At 39.5% G+C, this 19,364-nt stretch overlaps 1 protein-coding gene across 1 annotated transcript in view; it reads left to right on the top strand.

The window, feature by feature from the left end:
- The first annotated feature begins 4,324 nt into the window (after positions 1 to 4,324).
- The window catches only part of TIAM2 (TIAM Rac1 associated GEF 2), a 156,746-nt gene continuing 141,706 nt past the window's right edge, over positions 4,325 to 19,364 (top strand). Inside the window, exon 1 of the mRNA XM_089530152.1 lies at positions 4,325 to 4,434. The gene's annotated coding sequence lies outside the window, so the exon portion shown is untranslated. The remainder of the gene's footprint in view (positions 4,435 to 19,364) is intronic.

Here is a 19,364-nt window from a genome sequence, read left to right as displayed (position 1 = left end):
TGACTGAACATCTCTGGTGCTTCTTAATGAAAGTAATCCTTTCTTATGTTGCTTACTTGCTGTAAAACCTACTGTTATATGTTTTCCCATCTGTGCTATTCTAAAGTCAGAAATTGGGAAGAGCTCATGGGACATGGCTACTTTTTTGATAGTGTTGTCTTTCCAGGAAATTGCCATAGCTATGTCTGAGAAAGTTTTTCGATTTGATATTAGAGTCAAAATGCACCTGAAATCAAACACATGGTTTGGTATTCTCAGTGAATCACTTTTTTGTATAAAGGTTAAATTCATACATGGGGCAGTGAGTTCAACCTTTTCATTCAGTTCCAGAGTTCTGATGAAAATATACTCTGCCTGCCATCCAAGATGCTATTTAACTTAGAAGGGGAAAGCTAGCATTGATACAATTAATAGCTTTCCTTGCATGCCAAACTATAACTTCAGAAGAATCTATTTTCATTGGACACCAGCATGGGAGTAAGGAATTCACTATTCCTGCATGTAGTAGTTGTGGTCCTGATTGTGGGCCCTGGTGGTGGATATTTGTCATTCCTAAAGATGATACATTGCCAAATAATGTTCTTAACCTCATGCTCAGTTGTGTCTTTAGTTGTCTGGCACTGTAGGCATGGCACAGGAAGGCATAATTAGTAGCGGCTTATGTGCCATGGAAAGAGCTTCTAGTGACCTCTTATGACTAAAAGGTGATTTTCACAGGGGTCATGGGTGTGGAAATGAGGTGCAAGCAAGTAAGATCTGTTGCTTGGCATGCCAGTAATAATTACTCTATCTGATGATTTACGTTAGCACCATCAGATATGAACTGAACTGACATTCTACAGTCGACCCCCTGTTTTCGCGGGGGATCTGTTCTGGACCCCCCCATGCGGAAACAGAGACTTACATGTATTCAAGTCCCATAGGGCCATTGAGGATAATGGAGATTGCCCCTCCATGAATAATCAAGAACACTTATCTCAAGTCTGCGAGAAAGGAGGGGCGACTGTATATGCTTTTATTCTCTGTCCAAGAATGCTGTATAAACCAGAACAGAACTTCATTGCATTCTTCCTTCATCATTTTGAGACTGAATGGTTTTTTTCCCCCCAGGCACTTTTTATTGTAAGTCTCAACTGTTTTGAATGGGCATAGGGTGATCTAGCATCCTACTTTGCTACCGCTTTGCTCTTCTGAAGATTACACCCATCCTGATGCTTCACAGAGTTCAAGTTTACACCAGGTTGGGTTCAGAGCTGGCACTTATGTGCTGCTGCTTGCCCTCTGAGCAACTGCTTAGAGGGCTTTGAGGCAAGTCTTGTGAGACCAGCTGGCCCTCACGAGGTTTAGGGAGAGATCTGGGCAAAAGCCTACCCTAGATCACAGAGAAGTCTTGCAGGATAGGGGGCGGGACTTATAGTCCTTAAATTGGCCTGTGCACTTGGCTCCAGAGACCTGTATGTTGTTTTGATGGCAAGCTTCTAGATTAAACAGAAGAAGAGAGACTGTTTTTAGCTGACCTCGAGTCGGTTCTGACTCAAGGTGACCCTGTGGATGAGACATCTCCAAGAATCCCTATCCTCCATTGCCTTGCCCAGATCTTGCAAGCCCTTGCCCATAACCACCCTGATTGAGTTTATCCCTCTCTTTCTTCTACCCTCTACCTTTCCTATCATTATTGTTTTTTCTAGTGAGCCGTGCCTTCTCATTATGTGGCCAAAGTATGATAATCTCAACTTGATCATCTTTGTTTCCAAGGAGAGCCCTGGTTTGATCTGTTCAAGAATCCATTTGTTTGTCTTCTTGGCTGTCCATGGTATCCTAAGTACTCTTCTCCAGCACCACATTTCATATGAGTTGATATTCTTTCTGTCTACTTCCTTTACTATCCAGCTCTCACATCCATACATGGTAATTGGGACTACAATGGCCTGGATGATTCTGACTTTAGTGCTCAGTTATATGCCTTTGCTCTTCAGTAGCTTTCCCAGTTATTTCATAGCTTCCCATTCCTAGTCTTTTTATTTCTTGACTGCAATCTCCACTCTGGTCAATATTTGATCCTAGATATGGGAATTTTTTAATTATTTCAATTTCCTCATTGTCTAGATTGAATTTGTGTATTTCTTCTCTGGTCATTATTTTTGTTTTCTTCATGTTCAGCATCAGACCTGCCTTTGCACTTTCATCTTTGATCTTCCTTATTAACTGTTCCAATTCCTGAATGTCTTCTGCTAATATTATGGTTTTGTCTGTGTTCCTTAGATTGTTAATGTTGCTTCCTCCTATCTTCATTCCTCCCTTTTCTGATTCTAATTCTGCTTTTCTTATTATGTTTTCAGCATATAAGTTAAACAAGTAAGGTGATAGGATGCAGCCTTGCCTGACCCCTTTGCCTATTGGGAACCACCTTTTTTCTCTGAATTCTGTCCTGATGGTGGCCACTTGTCTTTGGTACAGATTCCTCATTAGGACTATTAGATGTAGTGGCACCCCATGTCTTTGAGGGCATTCCATAGCTTTTCATGATCTATACAATCAAATGCTAGTCTATAAAACATGCTGATTCTTTTTTGGAATTCTTTGGTGTGCTCCGTTAGCCACCGCATGTTTGCAATGTGGTCCTTAGTGCCCCTTCCTTTTCTGAATCCTGCTTGTACCTCTGGAGTTTCTCTCTCCGTGTACGTTTGGAGTCTATGCTGCAAAATGTTGAGCATTATTTTGCTTGCATGTGAGATTAGTGCTATTGTCCTACAGTTGCCGCGGTCTCTTGTATCTCCTTTCTTGTGAATTGGTATGTATATTGAGCGTTTCCAATCTGTTGGCCACTACTTTGTTTTCCATATTTGTTGGCATATTTCAGTTAGCACTAAAGTTGCATCTGTCTGCAGGCACTGTAGCAGTTCAATTGGGATATCATCTGTTCCTGGTGATTTATTTATTTCCATTTCCTTTATTGCAGATTCCACTTCACTTCTTAGAATTTGGGATTTATCTTTATATGTCTCCTCATTTCAAATATCATTCATTTCCTCATCTCTTTTGTATATCTCTTCTGTGTATTGTCTCCAGTGTCTTTTTATTTCTTCTTATTCCTATATAATGTTTTTTCCCCTCCGTAGAGCATCCCTGCCCTCAGTTTGAACTTGGCTTTATTTTCTTGGATCTTTTGATAGAGGTCTCTCGTTGTTCCCTTTTTGTTGTTCCATTTTTGGTTCTAAGAGAGTCATAGATGCTAGTTTAAAGTATCACTAATCTGAATAAACATTGTGTCTGAATTTTTACTTCAAGAAAATGAATCTTTTACTAGATTTTTTTTTACTATTTTAATAGATCATTTTTAACAATAAAGTTGCATGGGTACATATCTCTTAATCTAGATTAGGACCACAGATCTAAATGGGAACCACAAACGAATGGAGCTCCTTATACCCACAGTAGAGTCCTGACAGTGAATTGATCCTCTGTTCTCACTCTAAGGCATAACAACTACATATATTCTTAAAATATTATTGAGTTCCGTTCTCACATGAGCAAGGAAACATTTTTTTAAAGATGACAATATTAATTTAAATTGGAGGAATTAATTCTTTGAGTAACACATCACATCTTAGGGTGGATAAGAGATCTCAGATTTGTTCCCATCACACTGTCTTATCAAAAATTGTACTGTTCCCATGGTTAGAGCATTTGCACAAAACATTTGTGGTGGGTTACCTGGCTGATATAATATCTGCACCAGCTTTTAAGGGCTCTTACTTTCTTTGAAGAAGGGAAGGGTTAGAAAAGGATCCTGTTGCTTTTTGCTCTTGCTGCGTCTAAAAACATGTAATTCAATAACATATTCACAGGTAAACTGTTGGCTTACCTACTTACACACTATGAACATCTTTCCCCAGGGGTGTAACTCTCTTGTTACAATACACTTGCTGGCAAAAAAATCAATCACTGGCTTATGTTACATTCACTTTATCACTATGGCAGCACCTGCAAGACTGTTACTATTCTAGAGGAAAGATGCTGAGTGGCAGTGTCCAAAATTGCCTACCTCATACCACACAAACTGAGGAAACAAGGAATGCTTTCAGGAATGCTTCATTTGGGGAAACAGTTGATGAACGTGTTTAGCTTAAATATAATTTGTGCTTGCCTTTCCTAGGGATGCACATATGTCTGTGTCAAAGCAATGTGGTTTACTGTAGTGAACTAGTTTTGATGAATGCTGATTTGGAAGTTCATCTAAACACCTGTAGTGATTAGCAAGTAATGTTCTGGTTTGATTTTCAACTTACTCAAATCTTTTTTGTTCTTTCAGAAGTACATCTTTTCTGTTGCACAAAGGTACCAGAATGGTCTTACCATACTAACATGTTTCAATGGTGTTAATTCAAGAAACGGTGGAAATAAGAAGGAAAACAGTATAGCAAAATCATCAAGGTTGGTTTCCTCCTCTTAAATGTTCAAAGATTTTGTTAAAACAGCGATTTTTCGTAATACACTCATATATTCACTGTGATAGCATTTATCAGTGTTTTAAACTTGAAGTCACAAGATATTCCCGTCTTGTTTCCTTCATCTCAGAAACAAGTATAGTTGTTTATTTGGTGCTTATACATTTTATATCTATGTTCTATTTTGGCTGTAAATTCCGTTATATTTTTATTGCATTATATTTGCATTACATTTTGGTTGTGTATGTTTCACAACGTTGGTATGAATGAAGGGTGGAAAATACTTTTAATATGTAAATCCTTATGTGGCAGTCTGCTTCTCTAGATTTGATTAATAGTGCCAGAATTTTCTCACTCTTTGAAAGATGAAAATGTTTCCTATGTACAAAAAAGACCAACTCACATTTTTTGTGAGTCTTTCTAGTGATATAGTTTACTCCAGAGAGAGAGAGAGAGGCATTGCAGATGCAAAAAAATGCTTTTTTTCTTTGTGTGTACATTCATCCCCACATCACATTGCATTTAGCATTTTTTTTCTCTTGTGGGATCGAGATGCTAGTCAAGTAGAGTCTGAAGAAGACTGTCGCTTTTTCTTCCTGGCAAACCTGGGCCTCTGGTTATATTTCTTGCCTTGGGGAGGTAGGTAGGTAGGCTCCACAGGATCTTGCATTGTAGCAAGAGCCAGGATGAAAACAATCTAAACAAGGAGAAGAGGTTTGAGGAATAACCACAAGAACAGAGAAGAAGAGCATGCCATTTGGAGGGCTTAAGTGTTGACATTTGCTGCTCCAAGCTTGGCACACAGGTAGATAGCTTGCACTTAAATGAACACAGTGTATGTCCTTCTTCCTTCTTCTTTATGTTCTCCCATTGCTGGAAAGGCACAATGAGAAATTAAATACTCTAGGTGGTCCCATCTGAGCCACATGAAGCACAGATGTGACCTGCAGGGCTCTCTGCCTTTGCTATCATAGAATCATAGAAAAATAAAAGGAGGGAAGAGAGGCCTTGGAAATCCTTTTGAAGATAATAATGGCAGGAGTAACAAAACTGTCACTTGGTGCTTACTTTTCTTGACCATTAATGCCTCCCTACAAACTCAGCACAGCTAGAGGGAAGGTTCTCTGTTCACATTCTGCTTCATTTGGTTGTGTAACTATGCAAAACCATAGAAGGATGTGGGCAATATCATGACATCAATTGCTCTTTGATGTTTAACAAGTTTTTATGTAATGTATGTTTCAACAGAAACATAGCTGTACAACTTCGCTTTGTTGCCTAAATTAGGTTTTTTTTCCATTTCCTTAAAAATGTGCTGTGAACTGTGTTCACTGCAAGGCTGATAACTAAACTTGCACATACTTTTTAAAAGTGATCCAATTGTACAAAGAACACCTGGGTATTTTGCTTGTGTTCCCTGTTTAGATGGAACAGTGCAGTGATGCCACCTTTTTAGGGGGTATTCACATGAGGAAAATAATCCAGGATGAATTTGGAATTAATCTTTGTTGTTCACACACATCTGGAATGCACTCCATTAAGTTGAGGGGGGGTGGCTGCCAAAACCCCCACTTATCCTGGGATAATTGATATCAGTCTTTTTCTGAGTTTTTTACAAAGATTTGCATCATTGGCTGTGTGAATAACAATACGAATAGACCTGAATAGTCTCAGGATAAAACTGTCCATGCTTTCAATGCATTTCAAATGCATTTGCACAATCAGCAACCCACATGGTCGAGAAAGTGCTGCCCTTCCCCAGTGGAACAGTCACTGCTTGGGAAAAAAGAGGAAAGAGAGAAGAAAAGGGGTCAGAGAAAAAGTATGCTGACCCCCCCCCCCTTTCTGGATGAGGTGGGTGGGGGGACAAGGGAAGGGTGGCTACACTTGTGAGCAACCAAACTTGCAGGGATGCAGAATGATGCAGTTCCCAGAAAGATGTGATTCTATGGTGTGAATAATAAACCTGGAGTGTGTAAGTGAGGTTATTTGCATTGTTCCGGTAAAAAAAGGCATGTGAATGAGGCTTAAGTCTACTACTGTTTGTAAACCAGCATAAGTTTTAAAAATGTAGCTTCCTTTCTTCATATCTTTCTTTCAGAGGCAACACATGATTTGGGTACTGGAAGATGTGTTATGATGGCTTGTTATATTTCTCAGCTGTAACTGGATTGTTACACAACTGGGCTGCATAAAGTGGATTGTGATAATCTTTCCACTATTACGAGATTCTGGGAGATGTATTCTTTAAAAGGCAACATTTTTGAGCATGATGTTGTCTAAGATTATCATTAAACCACAGTGTGAGAGGATCTGCAATGAGGCTTCTCGAGTACACAGTGCTGAGGTTATTTATTTATGTATAATGATTACATTTTACCCTGGCTTTCCTTTAGTAAACTCCAAATGTTATGCATAGTTCTCTTATCTTTGTAAGAGCCCTGTGTGGTTGATGGATGGGAAGAGGAAGAGAAACTGTCTAGAATTTGGCTCTCTCAAGTACTAGTCTTGTACCAACCACTGCAACAAAACACTGCACTACATTGTCCCTCAGATTATTTCCATCCTTTCCTTCTTTGCAAATCTAAGAGATCTGAAGAGTAAACAGTGTGTAGATTACATTATTATAGTGATTATATGATTATAATTTGGAAACTAAAATAAGGGTGTTTTCATACTAATCTGTTAATAAATATAAACGTTTGTATGATCATTTCTTTATGAAATAATTCTAATGAGTATGATTTCCTGTTAGGCAGAGTAATGATATCTCCATGCTCTGTTGTTGCTCTGTTCTTATGTGGATTCCAGACATATTATGCCAGCAGGCAAACATGAATGTTAATCTAATTAAAAGAATTCCAAGATAGTGAGCCTACAAGTACCATCTGTTCACACTTTAGAAAAAAGGTGATTGGCCAGTGAAGCATTAGAAGGCATTTGATTGTTGACTAAATTTCACTTATTTGTGATTATTGCTGCAAAAAACCTACATCAGAAAGAATTAGACAGCTGTAGAACCTGTTGGCAGTATTATAACAGGTTTTAATCCTAATAATTGTACCATTGTATCATATTCTAAGACAGTGGCATTGGTACTAATTGCATTCCTTAGTCATGTCCAAGATGTTCTCTTTCAGACTCTTTGTGTTTCAATGAATAATACTGTTCAATGACATTAATTTTATATTTTTCCTGTTTTTAGTTTTTGATTATTGGCTTTATATAATAAATAATTTTCTATTATAAGGGCCTCAAACAGACAGCCCCAAAGGGGGCCACCATTGGACCAATCTGGGATGGGGCATGCACATGATGCAGGCCCCTGGATTGCTCTGATGATGCATGGAGGCTGCGCCAGTGCTACCGAACACAGCCCAAAACCAGCTGCAAAAGGAGCAGTTTCTTACAGCTTGTTTTCACAGCTTGCTTGGAACTGTGGCAGTGGATGTTCTCAGGACCACAGCATCTGGTTGCTGTGGTCCTGGGGCAATCGGGGTGGGACCAGTCTCTGGCCACTCCTTTATCCCCATCTGCTTCACCCCTTAGTTAGTATTTTAAAGGATACATTTATAAAAACATTATTAGTTATGACTTGGTTGATATTTTTGCTGTTTGATTACTATTCTGTTTCCCCGTTTTGTTTTCATCTGTTTATGTTTCCTTGCCTGTTACATTGCAAAGGTATGGCAAGTAGTAATATAACATAATGAGTAAACTAAGAAGAGGAAATATATCATTATAATTAATCTGTATCCACATAGTCTGTTTAAAACAAAACTTGTATTACACTCCTTGCCCAACGGTGGACACTTGCAAATTATAGTAATAAAAAGAGAATCACAGCATGTAAATTTTAGATTTACAGCTGTTGCTCCACATTTGCAGCTTTGATTTTTTAGATTTTATTATTCACAGATTTGATTAATATGTTCTCTCTAGGAATCTCTAGGTTCTCCTGTGAGACTCTGTAGTCAGCATCCACCAGAAGTCACACTGGAGGACCTAAAGATTCCTAGAAAGAACATTTCGCTAGGCATTTATAGGTCAACATCCAGCAAATGTTGACTGCAGAGTTGCCCTGGAGGACCTAGAGATTCATGAAGAGATATTCTTTCAAGTTAAAAAAAAGAGAGAGAGTGTGTATGTGTGTGTTTTATAGGCAGTTTTTCCACTTTGATGTGGGTTTTGCACCCCTAACCCTACCAAATGTGCAGGGCCCACTGTATATCTGTGTCAGTCTGTTGCTAGAAGAACAAGAAAGAATTGTGTGCCTCCTCAAAGACTGACAGATTTATTGAGCAGTGCAGAAGATGAGAGTACCTAGTGTACAGTTTATCTACTGCACCACACTGTATAAACTTTCTACTGTAGTACAAATGTTAGTTTTGAGGGTGTCAGAAGGTTCTTCATAATACATAAGATATGTTGTTAATGGCATTATCCTGATCATGAGACCAGGTCATACAGTGTATATCCTGGTCATACTGTACACTAATGGTGCTGTATAAATAAATGAGAAAAATAATAATTACAAGCAGGCCAATTCAAAAAGGTCTTTATGTAGTCCTGGGAAATATAAGGTTCTGAAATTTAATGTCTCTTTAAATACAGTCGGCCCTCCTTATACATGGATTTTTTATACACGGATTCAAGCATCCACGGTTTGAAAATGTTCAAAAAAAGTATAAATTTCAAATATCAAACCTTGATTTTCCATTTTTTATAAGGGACACCATTTTGCTATGTCATTATATTTAATGAGATTTGAGCATCCATGGATTTTGTTATCCACGGGGGATCTTAGAACCAAACCCCAGCACATAGCAAGGGTCCACTGTATGACATTCCACAGTACAGGGCAATGACTGTGATCAGTTTATTCAACCAGAAGGATATTCTTTGTAGATATTGTGTAGTTAATTGTACTGTATGCTGTCTAGAGAACTCTGGTTATTGAGTGCTTCACAAACTAAATCAAGTGACATGCACATCATAATGGATGTGCTTGGATGGTCTTATTTGTGAATTTATGTTCGATGGCTTATGAAACCACAGAAGATAATCTGAATATGACATTATGAAAGTAAGCTGCAATGTCTTATAAAGATCATGTGTGTGTGAGAGAACACAGCAAAATATGATGTGTGTTGTAATTATTACCTATTATAGTGTAGCTTACAAGTTAGCTTTACAGATTTATAATGCGTTGTTTATTAGTAACTATAACCCAAGTACTGTGAACCATTGATCAAGTGTTCCTTATAGAATTATTTTATTTTAGGGTTGTTAACATTTTTACTTTATTTACTTCAAGGTGTTCAAAAAGCATGTTTGGTTCTTTTACCACAACTGTACCCTTTTAAAAAATCTTTGTTTCATCCCTGTGAGGGGAGCTAGTCTGAGAGAGTGTCTGGGCAAAAATCACTTAGCACCTATCACAATGAAGTGTGGGACATGGAAGCCGTGCCTCCCTGGACTTAGTTTTGTACAATATCATATTGACTATGTTAATGTTACAATTTACTTCACAATGTACAGAAATTGTAAAAAATTAAAATTCTTCTGCCTTTCCATCAGAGTATGACACCAGAACTAGAGGTGCAATTGGTTAGTGATAGAGTGCATCAGAAGATATGATATCTATGCTTTGCAAGGATTAAAGCATAATCTATTTTGGCTTTTTGTTGTTAAAGCAGAATAGGATGACTCCTAACTTGATTGCTAGCTACTTAAAAAAACACATTTGGGGAAGGGGGGGGGAGTCCAGACTAAGTGCCGCCATTATAATGGGGCTTGGGTGTGGTGGTGCGGCAGCATGCACCATTCATTTTATCTAACAGGACCCCAAGAATCCCCCCCCCCCGGCTACATCCCTGACCAGATGGGTGTCCATCTGTAGATTCCTTCTATATAGTAAATTTAGTGTTACTAGGTTACAACTTCTTTTTTAAGCCAGACAAGACATTACATGTATCTGCATCTCCAATATGCATAGTTTTAAAAGGTGCAAATAACATCTTGAGGAGAGATGGTAATTATTTGAATTGTATCAAGCAGGAGAGATAAGTTGCCCTTTCTCGTCCTTTCTTTGGTCTTCTTTCCTCTGAAGAAATTCCCTGTGATCAAATATCAGCTATGTAAAATTATTTCTGTCCTCATTTTTAGAACATATATGTTAGGGATAAAAAGATTTATTTAGCCTCGTTTCCAAGTAGCCCTTTGTAATTTGTGGAAGTTAGGCTGAGCATATGACCAGGGGGTTTAGGTGCCTCATGCTTTCTGTTAAGATTTTTCTTGTTAATAGTTGACATTTATGTGTTTCAGTGATTACACCAGAATCCTTGGTGATAAGAAATGACCTTTTTGGTCATCCCATCAATATTACAAGCAATGAAGGATTCTTTCATAGTTCTGAAGGCTTTTGAACAGTTTCCCTTAGAAGTGTTTGACCTCATCCTTTTAAAGCTCCATTGTTTCTGAATGCATCCTTAGTTACCTGGCAAGGATATTACTGGAAGATAAGATCCTGAAATATTATAGTTTTCAACTGTCACTGTGTCAGCTCAGTAACATTTATGTGCCCTTGCATTCCCATTGTTCTGTGTTACTAAATCGTAGGAATATACTCTTGTGATATGAATCCCACTATTGAAGGGATTGCTCAAGTGAAACCAGAACAGGTACTTCTGTGAGTACAGTTAGTAAATGCTTCCATAGCTGACATCTACCCATTGAAAAGGAAACAGGATATGGATAAAAATTATAAGGAATTAAAAAAACCCCACATTTTAAACAATGATGTATAGATGAAATTTATACACAGACTTATATTTGGACATTGGTTAGCTTTTATAGAATCTAATGAATTTTATAGAATCTAATGAAAAATGTGACTATTTTTCCTTGTTTGATGATGATGATGATGATTTTCCTGCTTTTGTTAAACTAGAATGTTACTGTAGTTAACCTTTTGAATGTGTATACATTTTTAAAATTAAAAATAATAATAAAAGGGAGGATTTGTTTGTTGTAAAACATTTTTATCCTTTTCTAGGATGAGTTTTTACTGTATACATTATTCTGTTGATATTGATAACAACAACAACAATGGAAGCAACAGGCTTGTATATGCTACAGTACTAGCAAAACCCTTTTTCTTTATAGGAGTTTTTACACTGATATCTTGGTATCTGGATTTACTGTATTCTCCTTCCCCACTGCCATTCCCTTCTCCTTTTGTGTCATGTCTTTTTAGTTTGTAAGCCTGAGAGCAGAGAAATGTCTAATTAACTATCTGTAAGCCACTCTGAGACCCTTTGTGGCTGAAGAGTGGGGTATAAATATAATAAATAAATAAATAAATAAATAAATAAATAAATAAATCGGCTGATAATGAGTTCAGGTTGGTGTACATAGTGTACATAGTGCCTTTTTTATTTTCCTTTCCTCTTGAGCATTTTAAACAGTCTTGTATGTTAGTGGATAGACAAGTGATTCTGTTGGGACAACCATGTGGTCAGGGATTTTCACCTAGCTCTCTTTCCTCAAAGTCTCAACATCTACTACCACAACAAGCCTTATTTCTTTTGCAGTATGCCAGTCACTGGCACAGTTCAAAGAGTTGTTGCTGTTGTTCTTCTGTACCTTCAAGTCATTTGTAACTTATGGTGACCGTAAGGGGTTTCTTGTCAAGATTTGTTCAGAGGAGGTTTGCTATTGCCTTCCTCTGAGGCTGAGAGCATGTGGCTCACCCAAGGCCACCCACTGGGTTTCACAGGAATTGAACCCTGGTCTCCATTATTATTATTATTATTATTATTATTATTATTATTATTATTAACCTTTATTTATGAAGCGCTGTAAATTTACACAGCGCTGTACATGCAATCTTTTTAGTTAGACGGTTCCCTGCCCTCGGGCTTACAATCTAAAAAGACATAACACAGAAGGAGAAGGGAGTGGTGGCTGGAAAGGGTAAGAGGTCCAGGTTAATCATTTTCCTGGGAAAATACATACTCTCAAGTAGGATAATACATATACAATACATAGCAATACAGGAAATAGATCGATAAACAGACAACAAAAGAACATCAGATAGTAAGCGATAATTATGCAATGCCTGGGAAGGCTTCTGTGAACAGGATGGTTTTCAACTCCGTTTTGAAGCTGGTTAAAGAAGTGATGGCTCTTGCTTGTGGGGGAAGAAGGTTCCAGGAGTGAGGGGCAGCAAGTGAAAAGGGGCGAATCCGGGATGGGGCAGAGGAAATCCTGGGCTGAGACAGCAGACCTTGACTACTAGAACGGAGGGCCCTAGTGGAAAGGTGAGGAGAAAGAAGGTCTGATAAGTAGGGAGGGGCCAGTCCATGGAGGGCTTTAAACATCGACAGCAGGAGCTTGTACTGAATACGGAAAGGGAGGGGGAGCCAGTGAAGGGATGTCAACACAGGAGAGATGTGGTCAGAGCGGTGGGTGGATGTGATAATGCGTGCAGCTGAATGCTGGACAGAGATTAAAGGACGGAGGTGAGAAAGAGGAAGCCCAGCCAGGAGGACATTACAGTAATCAAGTTGTGAGATCACTAGGGCATGAACCAGGATCTTGGCAGTAGAGGCGGAGAGATATGGTCGGATTTTGGCAATATTGTACAAAAAGAATCTACAAGCCTTGGCTGTGGTCTGGATCTGAGGGATACACAACAGAGAAGAGTCAAAGATAAAACCAAGACTGCGGGCTTGTTGGACTGGTTGAATAGAAATGTTGTCCACAGAGACAGAAAAGGAGTGTTGAAGGGTGGGCTTAGGAGGAAAGACAAGAAGACATGTTGAGCTTCAAACGCCGATGGCACATCCACTGCGAGACAGCTGTAAGGCAAGACGAGACTTGCTGTTGAAGCCTTGGAGAAAGGTCAGGGGCAGAAAGATACAGCTGGGTGTCATCGGCATACAGATGGTAGGAAAAGCCAATTGTTGTTATCCAACATTCAAACTGGTTCTCCATCCAACCACTGCCACACTGGTTTTCGATTCAAAGAGGCACTGTGGCAAATCTCAGAAGTGAAGGCAGTTACCATGTAGGTACATTCCATATCTATGTCCCAGGGAGAGCCCAGGAGAGCAGGCTTCAGTATCATTCCATACCATAAAACCAGTTTTAGAGGTTTGTTGCAACCCCCTCCAAACTGGTCCTAGCGAAAATGAACACCTTTAACTTCCTGTTCCAGACAAAGCCACTCAAAAATACTTTAGAAGGAAATGGATATAGCTCACAGCTATATATAACAATATTGTTGTATATTGCTGGGAAATTCTATTCCTCCTCTCTTCCACAGCTTCTGTGAGGACTGAAGCTTAGCTCAGAAGAAATAAAACAATGTCATAGCAGATGATCCGCATCACTGTTTATCAAGAAGTCATGGTAATTTCATTCCTCCAAGGGCTGGCTTTGCTCTACCACTGGCCCTTTAGGTTGGCAACTGTGACCATCAGTGGGCTTGTGGATATATTCCATATTGTTATGTCAGTTGCTAATTCTGTTCTCTGTCTCCTAGTCTGCTCAAATAATAGTAACCCATGTCATCTGTGTTAGGTGAACTTTGCTTTGCGCTAAACAGAAAATGGAATAGAATCAGAATGTACCATGTGAAGTAGGGATGGAGCATCTTACCTCAGGTAGTGCTCCCAATCGCCAAACTCTGTTTTGGGTGTGAATTCAGAATAGGACACTGATTTTTACACATTTATATCTATGCCAAGATGATGATGATGATGATGATGATGATGATGACAACTCTATAATAGTTGTGATCTTCCTCCTGCTCCTCTTTCCCTCTAACGAATTCAGTTTATTTTATATGTCACAGTTTTACTTTCTTTGTAGAAATATGTCAACTTTCCTTGCCAAATGTTGGATTTGCATAGTTGGCTGTCAACATTTGATTGGCACTGGTTTACTTTAAATCTAAAAGCTCCATTCAAAGATGGGAGTAAAGGAAGAGAAGGGATTTTTTTTTTGTATATTGTTTTTACTGGCTTTTGAATAGCAATAGTTCAGGTTTTCACAACAGCCCAAAGAAATAAGGTTTGAGAGACATGCCTCATTACAGATGAACCTTAGAGAATATCCCATTCAGTAAGTGCAGGCATTTAAAATATATATTTCCATTTCATAATAATATGATTTCCTTTTGACAAACTTCTTGGCACTGTATTTGTGAGTGTGCTATTACTACTAAATAAGCAGCACAGATGGGAATAAAAATAAGCTTTGTAAATATTATGCCAAGGCAAGCTTATTTGCCCTCAAATCAGAACTGATATGTAGGGTTTTCCCCTGTCCATCCTATTTAGAGGTTCTTTCTCAAACAAAGTTTGCTTGTGAGTTCATTAAAATAACTTTTGGGTCATGTTGTATGGAGCAAATTCTTTTCTATTATTTGGCTAGATTATGATGCATAACTCATTTGCACTTCAAAAAAATATAGCAACTCCTGACTAAAATATATAAGTATACTATACTTAATGAGGCAGATGTGTTCCTGGGCATTATTTCGTTAACAGAAAATTAAGTACCAGAGGTAGAAATAACATGGAAAAAGTAGAGAGCTTTCTATACAACATAAAAAAAGAATGGTTCAAAATGCTACAGCCAACGTTTTTTTCAAAACTGACAATATGCATATATAAAAAGAAATGACCAGGTCAGATAAATATAAATAACAAAAACATTTTTAACCTTATATAGAGTTCACTTGAAGACTTCTTCCAAAAACATATATGAGGGACTTTCCCCCCACAAGCCTTCATTTTTCTTATGATTTCCATTTTGAGGGTCAGAATGATAGATTTGCACTTCTTTAAGAACATCTTGAGGGCTTACCAGTTCTCTGTTTTCTCTTTCTTTTGCTGCTTACACATGAAGAATTCTGGAGGCAATTGCTGTTAATAATAATAATAATAATAATAATAATAATAATACAGTTTATTTATAGACTGCTTTTCCAAAATAGATCAAAGCGGTGTACAACAGAACAAAACAAATCAATTCAAAATAAAACATAACATATTACAATCATAATCAAATGATAAAACTACTAAAATTACAATTAAAAACTATTAAAACCATACAACTATTAAAACCCAGTACAAACTAGCTGGATAAAACAATGTGCATATCGAGGGAAAACAATATCAGGATACATGGGGGAAAGCTTGTTGAAAAAGAAAAGTCTTGAGTTTTTTTCTAAAAAGGTTGCCTGTTAGGGACACAAAGCTACATTTGGATCATCTTTATTGCATTGTTGACTGACACTGAAAATCTGTGTTTCTCCAGCCATCTTTCATCATGCTTTCAATGCTGATCTTACAAACAAAACAAAACAATAAAAACAAAACAACTACAACAAACCCTTCTAAATAGGCATAGAACAAGAAGGAGGGGGTGGGAGGCTGGGCATCCATTAAAAAAACTTTGGGAAAACCAGCTTCACTTTCAGAAGCTTTGTTAATTGGTGTACACCAGTGGCATCATTAGGGGTGTGTGGTGGGTTTGGACCACACCAAGTGACACCCCATAAGAGGAGTGACACCCCCCACATCCCTGCCACATGCCATGGTGCTCAGCAGGAAGGGAAAGTCCCAGAGCACCCCTTCCTCCTTGCAGATGTGGGTTTACTCATGTGTAAAGCCATGGTGGGCAGGGAGGGAGAGGCCCGGGACACATATAAAGCTGTGCCAGGCAGGTGAGGGCATGCCCTTTTGGCCATGCCCCAAAGCCCTACCCCCACTGGGTGGCACCCTGGTGTAGGATGCCACTGGTGTATACCTATAATATACTGCATTTGCTTTTAAACCTCACATGATTTTTTAACAGTCAGCAGAGTCGCCTCCTGTTCTGTGGTATCTGAAATTAAAAACATCCCTTTTGTTCAAACCATCTTGACCAACAAGCACAGGCACACCTTGTTGCTCTTCAAGAAGAGTAAGCTGTTAGCAAATCATCATCGTCATCAACATCATCTCTGCATCATGTTATGATTTAGTAATCTCCATTTTGACATTACTCTTTGTGCCTGTTTGCTTGTTTTATTTCCTGTGTGTTTTGCTAGGCATAGTCTTGGTTAATCCCAGAATGTAGACAGAGGGATGCTTCCCCTGTACAGGTTGTTTCCTAAGGCCTTCATAAATCTTGAAAAACTTGGAGGAGTGCACAAGTGTGTGTGTGTGTACATGTTAGAGAGAGTGACAGATAGACAGTTGACCCATCTGGCTGTCTAGCAGTTACAAGCTTTAAGTCTCCTGGGTTTTCCCATGGATGATGCATAGTGATCTGTCTTGTCCAAAGGTAACTAGCTGAAGAGCTAAAAACAGGACAATGACAAATTGAATAATGTATCCTTGTAAACACCACTGTAAACATGTATGTATCTGTCTTCCTAGTGGCTGGAGAATCATAGCCTTATTTTTTTGTTTAGTTGCAGAGTGTCTGCTTGTCAACCCACAGCCTGTGTGGCAAGCTAATTTGCCTTCAGACTGTATCAGCACAAGCGGATTTAAGTTAAGATGCACTAATCAGACAGAGTCTGAGTTGCCCCTGTGTTTCAATATTCATTATAGGCAGTATTGACTGGTTAAGAGGTTAAGGGCAGGGTTTAATGCCTAATCGTATGCTCAGAACAGAATAACTGAAAGATGCATAATTTCACAAGAGAAATTGATGGATTTGGAGGAGCACAGATGTAGAAGATTCTCACTGAAGGCAGGCACAAGTGTTGAATGTTTGTCAGGATGGCTGTGAAGAAGGAAGGAAACAGGAAAGACTAATGGCATGAAAATCCTAAGTTTTCTGAGGTGACCCACACAAATACATATATGATGGCATAATTAAAGCCCAAGATTGAACATAAATGTTTGCAAGTAGCTCCCCTGGGTTTAGTCAGATTGACTGTCTGGTAATTGTCATCATAATCAAGGATGTTTATTGTCCTTTGCTAACAACAAGGCAAACTAGATATGTTGTTAAATACCTAGCTACATTAAATGTGCATGTCTTTTCTAAAAATTCCAAAGAGCACTTTGTGGGGCTTTAAAATATCAAACACTTATATCTTATGGGAGGAAGGCAGATAATTTTTAGAATTGTAGCAAACAGAGGGGTCCATTTAACTCTTTCTTCATTTATTTCTGTGTTTATTAAAATGGTTATTTCAGAGGCTGCTGCTTAATTTGAGAAGACACCGATTATTTGATGTACTGTACTTGGGAGAATTTTTTTTTGCAATTAAAGTAGCAAAAGAAGCAGTTTTCCAAGGTCTGCAACAAGAAAGGAAAGGGTTAAAATATCATTTCTTCCTACTGCTATACTGGGGAATCTATGGCATGCGGGCCAGAGATGGCACACAACGCCATTTCCCCTGGAACGCAGTGGGGAGAGGAGGAGGAGGAGGAGGAAGATGTGTCTGTTCCTCCTCCTTCCCCACCCTCCCCGGCCTCCAGTTGCCTCTCTGGAGGCAACTGAAGCCTGGGGACAGTGCAAGGAGAGGAAGAGAAAGAGAAAGTGGCGTGTACTTGTTCTTCCTTCTTCCTGAACCTCCTCGGCCTCTAGTTGCCTCTCCAGAGGCAGTTGTAGCATGGGGGCGAGGAGGAAGAAGGGGTGCACACATGTTCCTTCTCTTCCCCAGCCACCAGTTGCCACTCTGGAGGCATCTGAAGGCCGGGGACAGTGTGGGAAAGGAGGTGGAAGAAGCACGCACCTGTTCCTGACCCTCCCCGATCTCCAGTTGCCTCTCTGGAGGCAGCTGAAACCCGGGGATGGCGCAAAGGGAGGAGGAGGAAGAGGTGTGCACCTGTTCCTCCTCCTTCCCGACCCTCCCCAGCTTCCTGTTGACTCTCCGGAGGCAGCTGGCAGTTGGGAATGGGGTGGGGGAATGAGAGGGAAGAGGTGTGCACCTGTTCCTTTTCTTCCCTCCTCCCCCCCGGAGCATTCAGTTGTCTCTGGCGAAGCTGAAGGCCCATGGGGGGGAGAAGTCCCCTGGAAGTCCCAACTCCAGAGGGCAGAAGTCCCACCCCCAACACCGGGTAACACTCGGTGCCGGAAGACGTTTTAGTTTGGGCACTCGGCCCCTAAAAGGTTTGTTTGTTTATTTATTTATTTATTTCATTTATATACCACCATTCCTACGATCATGGCGGTGTACAACAATTACATAATACAAAAGTACCCAAACAAACCTCCATATTATTACAAAAAAATACAATTCAAAAATCGAACATACAGTCAAATAACACAATAAAAGCAGCTTAGAATACCATAATACGGTGCACAAAATCAGTCTCCCCGAACACTACGCAAACACGCATCCAGCAACGACAATCCCTCGCCCAACAGCGACAGTCCCTCACTGCCTCCCGATGGTGTGGGGGTGTGTGCGGCGTCTCCCTGGGCGCTGGCGGGCCGGCTTTATGGAGGCCGCTCCCACCAGCCTCCTCCCTGGGGGAACGCCACAGCTGCAGCGAAGGCAGGGCAGCAGCAGCAGCAACAGTCCCTCGCTGCCTCCCGATGGTGTGGGGGTGTGTGCGGCGTCACCATCAGTGTCCTACTGCATTCCTAATTATCTTCCTACCTCCAAATACGTTATTTGTGCATATGTGCAGGGGGGAGGTTAAAGCTATGAACATTTAATGCTTATTTAACAGCCATGGATGCAAGAGTTAAATTTTCCCTCTCACCTGCTAATATTCTCACACACTCCCCAGGCTCCATCCATGCTCATTTTGGTCATGGTCCTGTTTGGCACTGAATTAATTTCCATATGTATCAGTGGTCCTTTGTATGGAAAAGTTTCCCATCTCAAATTTATGGGGGAAACACAATGTAAACTCAGCTGACTATGTTCTCTGTTTTATAATAATGAACAAT

This window comes from Sceloporus occidentalis, unplaced genomic scaffold (assembly GCF_023333645.1).
Source record: "Sceloporus occidentalis isolate IW3139 unplaced genomic scaffold, rSceOcc1.0.p SCAF_6, whole genome shotgun sequence".
NCBI lineage: Eukaryota > Metazoa > Chordata > Lepidosauria > Squamata > Phrynosomatidae > Sceloporus > Sceloporus occidentalis.
The sequence above is the reverse complement of the archived record's forward strand: the minus strand, read 5'-3'. Positions and strand labels throughout refer to the sequence as shown.